The sequence below is a fragment of the Adiantum capillus-veneris genome, chromosome 24, assembly GCF_014529385.1.
Source record: "Adiantum capillus-veneris isolate H3 chromosome 24, ASM1452938v2, whole genome shotgun sequence".
Classification (NCBI taxonomy): Eukaryota; Viridiplantae; Streptophyta; class Polypodiopsida; order Polypodiales; family Pteridaceae; genus Adiantum; species Adiantum capillus-veneris.
This window is the reverse complement of record NC_140954.1, coordinates 47,599,226-47,605,713: the sequence shown is the minus strand read 5'-3', so window position 1 is coordinate 47,605,713 and position 6,488 is coordinate 47,599,226.

The window sequence follows — 6,488 nt, the reverse complement described above, 5'->3', positions numbered from 1 at the left end:
AAAGGTACGGCTTTGGTGTTTGCTTCTGTCAAAGTTAGGAGAAAAAGGAGGTCTCTTCTTACGGTTAGTGTTAGCAGGTTGATCAGTGTGAGAGGAATGTCCACCTTTCTTTTTTTCTGCGTTGAGAGTCAAATTAATGGCCTTTGACAGAGAATCTGGTTCGAACATATCTACCTCATCGCTAATTTGTAGTGTCAAGCCTGATATGCACTTTTGCTTCAATTTCTTGCGACTAACATGTTCAATAGCTTGTATTTGAATTAGACAATTCCAAAAACGGTCAGTGTAATCCTGTACATCTTCATTTCTACCCTGTCGAATTAAATCCCATTGACGTCGTGCTTTAGCTTTGTACTGTGTGGGCAAAAATTGGGGTAAAAACACTTTTTTAAATGCATTCCATGTGTGTGGTCTTCTTCCATGTTGTTTGGTGGCGTTCCACCGCAATGCAGCGCTGCTAGTGAGATGATTGGATGCACACTTTACCATTTCACGCTCGGGAAAGTCTTCATCATGAAAGTAGTCATCTAATTGACTAACCCATGCTAGAACCATGCCAGCATCTTTAGTGCCATCAAAATCTTTGAAAGTGAAGGCTTTCTGCTAGTTTTGTTTTTCTTGGGTGCCGGTGCAGATTCGGTGCGTGCAGCATGCAATAATTTATCTTCAAGTTCTTGCCTTCGCATGCGTTCATATCTGAGTGACTGCTGCAAATTTTGAAGTTGCTCCGCAATCGTGGGTGCATGAGGAAGGTGTGCCATGATTGCGTGCTTTTTAAAAAAAATTATTAATAAATAAATACTCAAATGGTAATGCTTAAAAAGGCTATTTGGTGATATTCACAGATGCAATATGCGGAATAAAATAAAATAAATAACAGAAATGTAATGTACTTAGCTGAGAAAGAGCGGTGGCGTCCAGTCCGGAATGGCGATCTGCTAGGAAATTGCCAGAGAGTAGACAGTCCGACGGTGTGTCACAGAGCCAGTTGAATTTGTAGCGCCCGGTCTCCCTTACCCCCAAAATAATACGTTGATAATTTTACGATATGGTCACTTCCTGATTTGTGTCCTGTGTCGTGGCGGATGGTCGTTAATTACACCCGGCCTTTGATCGCCTCCTGTTTTGAACTTTAGATGCGATTTATTCAATTTGGCCTTGTTCAAATCGACAACTTTGACTGTTCAATGGCAGAGTAATGATGATGTGTGGGTGCCCTCTTGAAGTATCAAGAATGGTTGAATTTTAAAAAGCTTGGGGGATTTTGCAGTAGGCGGCCGAGTAGAACAATGGGTGGCCGAATAACAAAGGGAATGGATTTTTGTAAAGCCTTTGAGGGTAAGGTTTTTGTAAAGCCTTGGAAGATAAGCTATATTGAGCGGCCGGACAAGCTTAAGCCACCTTTTAATTTTAAAAAGGTGTGTGAAGACTATCAAAAGCATTGCATGGCGGGCTCGTTGTCTGCAGGCAGCGCGCGAGTACGATGCAGCGCTCAGAGTGGAGCGCAGAGCAGGGTTCGGATCGTGAGGGGGTGACGGCCTTTACCCAGCAGGCCTAGGCGATGACATCTGTGGCAGTTGCAGCCAATTTCATGCAGGTCGACATCTCGACTTAGAGATCCTTCCCACGGCCGGAGCTCGAGCCGAAGCTCGAGTTAGAGTCGCTGCTAGGCAGCCCTTCCCACAGCATGGGTGAACCGGACGGCGGAGTTTGGGGATATAGTAGGGTTGAATTGAGGAAGCTCAAGGCAAGGAGAATTACCGAACATGAGGTTGTCAATTACTTGTTCGAAGCCAAAATCTTCCGATTCTCCAAGCTTTTACTTTCTTCTTGCCGATTAGCCGCCGATTCACTCGAAATTGAAAGCTGCTTGCCAATTAGTCCTTGATTTATCGCCAATTAGCGACCAAGCCAGATTTGTTTTGACAAATTGACCTACTCAACTTTGAATTTCCACAATCCCTTGAGTCTTTGTATTGCAATTTTTGGTAAATTGCAATTTTCGAGATTGTCGATTCGAGAATCCGCTTTCTTGCAGTTGAAATATGTTGCCAATTAATTCGAACCTGTTTGCTCTGATACCACTGTTGGGAGAAGAAGGGGAGATCGACCGCTTAAAGTACTCAACACAAGCTTCCAAGCAATCACCATCAAACTATCCACCTCTTCTTCCAATTTCCAAGCACACCCACACACACCTAGACTATGACACACACACACACAGTAAACATAGAATTGACATAGACAAGCTTGTAAGAGAGTGTAAGAGATGTGTAAGAGATGGAGACTAAATTAGAGAGTACACAGCAAATAACCATAGCTTAAGAGAGTAGAGAAGAAAATCTGCAAGAGAAAGGCCTAAATCTAGCCCCAAACTCCACTGCACCTCTCTTGTGGAGTTGGTATTTAATATATTATTTTAAGTTTAAGGTGCCAAAAATTGAGGCCCCTCTTTTTACAACCACTTTACTTTTGCAAATGAGTGAAGCTCATTAGTTCTTGCATGACCCATAAGGGGAGTTCCCACTACAACTATTTACAGTGCCATAATGGCTTATTGAAATGATGTTCTAAGGTACTATGCAAATATAAAATGGACAAGAGTAATTGCAGTCGCCTCTTCATCAACTCCCCGCATTCCACTCTACAAAATCATCATCAACTCATTTAGTAAAATAAATAGATAGCACATAATTAACCATTACACCCAGCTATCCCAATTGCAGCTAACCACTACAACAGGAGGGTGTCCAGTCGTAACAATTTTTTTCAAAAAACTTAGAAAATCTACATATGATTACTGTAAATGTATACTCAAATACATTTCTAGGTGTGATTGCACTAACCTAGCCCTTTTCCCAGCATTGGAATACACAAAATCAATGTTACAAGAGATGAAAGCTTTGAGACTTTTAGTAGGGAGGGAAAGGTGTCTAAGTGCCTTACACATTATTTGTTGAAGTTGCCATTGATCCAACATCTAATGATGATGGTGAAGTGGCAAATTCTCCCTCATTTAGACCTTGCATGATGGCTAACACGTTAATGGTTTCTTAAACTATTTGTTTGCTTGAATGTGGGATAGGTATGGAGATGATCCTTTGAAGGCTAGCGGCCAGCAACATGCTTCGATGTTTGTAAACCATTCTTCATCTCTTCCTACATCAAGTTAGTGGCCAATCCCATGGACTCAAGAATGTAGAGTCTGATGTATAAGTCATCTAATGAGAAAACATAAGCTATGCTTCTTTTCACCTCTTCTAAGGGCTTGGAATCATCCATTTTTAGCATACAAGCTCGATGTGAGTGCAACCAAGTGGTGATGGTACTCCTCACAAGATGGCTCATTGGGTGGCGATGGCTCTACACATCTTCTACACGTCCATGGTCAATTGCATCTCTCAGATGAGGTACACATAGGCATGATCATCTTTCATGTGGGCCAAAAATGTGCAGCAGCTCCTTGGAGAAGCTATTTAAGGTGAATTTCTCCTTCATCATGGAGCTGGAAGCCCCTATGTAGCTCTCTTTTTCCTCAGACAATAAGTCTCTCTCTTTGTGTGTGTGTGTGTGTGTGTGTGTGTGTGTGTGTGTGTGTGTGTGTGTGTGTGCAGTGTACAACAAACACCATAAACATTGGAGACTTCATGACTTAGGAGCAAAGCTTCAAATTCTGAAACGTTTGAAACCTACAAAATATGAAGGTATTTAGTATTTAAAGTTTTTTTCGGGCGCATGCGAGAGAGAGAGAGAGAGAGAGAGAGAGAGAGAGAGAGAGAGAGAGAAATTAAACAACTACAAGCAACCTAGAGAACTATCCAATTAAACAGAGGGAAGGAGAAAGAGGAGGAGGAGGAGAATATATATATTAACAACTACAAGCAACCTAAAGAACTATACAATTAAACAGAGGGAAGGAGAAAGAGGAGGAGGAGGAAAATCTACATATTAATCTCTCTCTCTCTCTCTCTCTCTCTCTCTCTCTCTCTCTCCCCCTTGGTCTCTTCAATAGCTATAAAGCACTCCAAGATCCATTGAATAAGGGCTAGGAAATCTTAAGTAACATGTGAGAACCGGCCAAGCTTGGTATTAAAGGAATATTTGTTGCCTCTTCCATGTATAAATTCTTTTGAGAATTCATAGGGAGATGTTGAGAGTCATTTTTTTGAAAGGCAAAAGAGTGCATACAAATAGAAAAAATAGAATTTATATAATCTTTCACCTTTGTAGTTGTAAGAATAGAAGACATGTAGCCGCAACAACACGCGGGTCACATACTAGTACTAGCTAATTGCTTGGAGTTGTGTTCGACGCTCTGCGATAAGCTGTCATCGCCTCCATCAACCATTATGGGGAGCCTCGTTTATAAGTGACACACGGGGTGGGACTCATGGGATCTACAACAGGGACGACTTATCGATCGAGTGCGTGATATGGGCCGTCGGATTGACGCAGCAAGGGGGGGGGGGAGGCAGGTTTTTGATCGTGCAAAGGTGCATTACTTTCAACAATGTGCAACAGCGCAGGTGGTTAGAGCTCGAGGCTCGGGAGGAGGAGATCGTGGGTTCAAGGGATCGACGCGACGCAGGGAACCCTAATCTTTTTATTTACATTGGGGAAGATCAATAGTTGATCTATCTCCAACTGTCGATCCCTCTACTTTTGCACGTGCCCTTTATTGACGAAGCCAACAACCCTACTATGTGCAAATCCCACAATGGATCTATGATTCATACAAACAACGCAGGGTGCTTTTAATGTAACAACTTTTCACAACGTTCGATGCATGAAAAGATATATAAAAAATGATGTTTCTAAAAAAATTTATTTTGTCTGTTGTGAATCGCCACGTGGGGGCTTCTGGGCTCAACAAAGAGGAGAAAAGAGCCTTTGGGTCACCAAGTAAAAATCCCCCACACCAAAAATTCCCAAAATGCCCTTGATCTTTTGCAAAATCTCCCTTGTTCATCTCACCACCATGTCAAAATATTTCTCTTGCAACTGTTCATAGGAAGATTTGTTGTCCCTCAATGTAAGATGAAAGAAGTAAGATTTTAGATGAAATTGTTGGCTCGCAAGATGAAATATTTCATTATTAGTACACCAAAATCCCTCTATTTGTGAGATCATTGGCACATTTTTTTTGTTTGAGACAATTGAAGATAGATCTTTATTGCCAAACACAATAAAGTATGCCAAAAAAAAAAGGAAGCAATCCCACCACAATTGGTACAACGGTATTTTGGTAATTTCTCCAATACTTTTTTGTGAGCCCTGCCCAACATTTCCAAGAACATTGTTCTAGACAGATCGACAAAAATTTGGGCTAATGAATTGTTACCATATACATGTGGTAGTGATGTGTGTGAACACACTAGGACCGCCGGGGCATTTTTTCCCTCTTTAGGAGGTTTTTTCCCCCGTGCATTGTATATACGCCCATCACTCTAGGGCTATCCATCTTTCCATTGCACACTAAGTAATATACTCTCTATTGTATGCCTTGAGCTTCCTTCGTCTTCTCCAAGCTGTGTGTGTTTCTCTGCAACCCTAATTCCAACAATTGGTATCAGAGCAGGTCACGTCCTCCCGGGCTTAGTCGCCAGCTGCTCCAGCACACGCCTGCTCACTTTCTCCGATTTCAGTGAGCTTTGGCAAGCGTTCGCAGGTCGACAAATATTTTGGTTGAGCTCAAAGAGCTCGGTCTGCTCAGAATTTTGATTTGGGCTCATTTCGGCCTCCGTTTCCACTACGGGCAGTACTGCACAGGTTATTTCGTCATTTTGTGCAGATTTTCTGTCAGTGCCGTTTTCTGCATAACAGGTGCCTTATAGTCTTCTACGGTTTGTGCTATATAGCACAAGTTGTTCCCGCTCCATTTCTCCTATTTTCGGGCAGTTTTCACATCAGGTGCAGCATTTACCATGGCTGACAACAACAACACAGATGTGTTCAAGATGTTTGCTGCTGAGGACAGGTTGGATGGGGACAACTACCCTATGTGGGCTTATATGATGCAACACGTTCTTGTGTCAAAAGGTGTCTGGAACATTGTGCAGGGCATTGATGTACGTCCTGGTTCTGAAGATGTAGGCGATATTGAGGATGTTGCAGGTCTTGCTGCAAGGATTGCAGCTGTTAGAGTTGTTTTGCCTACAGCAGAACAATCTCGTTGGGATGTTAAGGATGCGCAGGCTCATGCATTGATTGCGTTGTCTGTGAAGCGCACCATTATTCCTCACATCCGTTCAGCAAAATCTGCAAAACAGGCTTGGGATATTCTAGCAGGTCTTTATGCAAGCCGCAATGAGGCTAAAATTGCTTTGCTGCGTAAAGAGCTAGAGTCGAAGATTATGCATGAGGAAGATGATATGGACACTTTCCTTGCTAGTGTCAAGGATATCAATGAGCAACTCATTTCTGCAGGTGAAGTCATTTCTGACAGTTCCCTTGTGCAGACTGTTCTTGATGCCTTACCAGATTCCTAC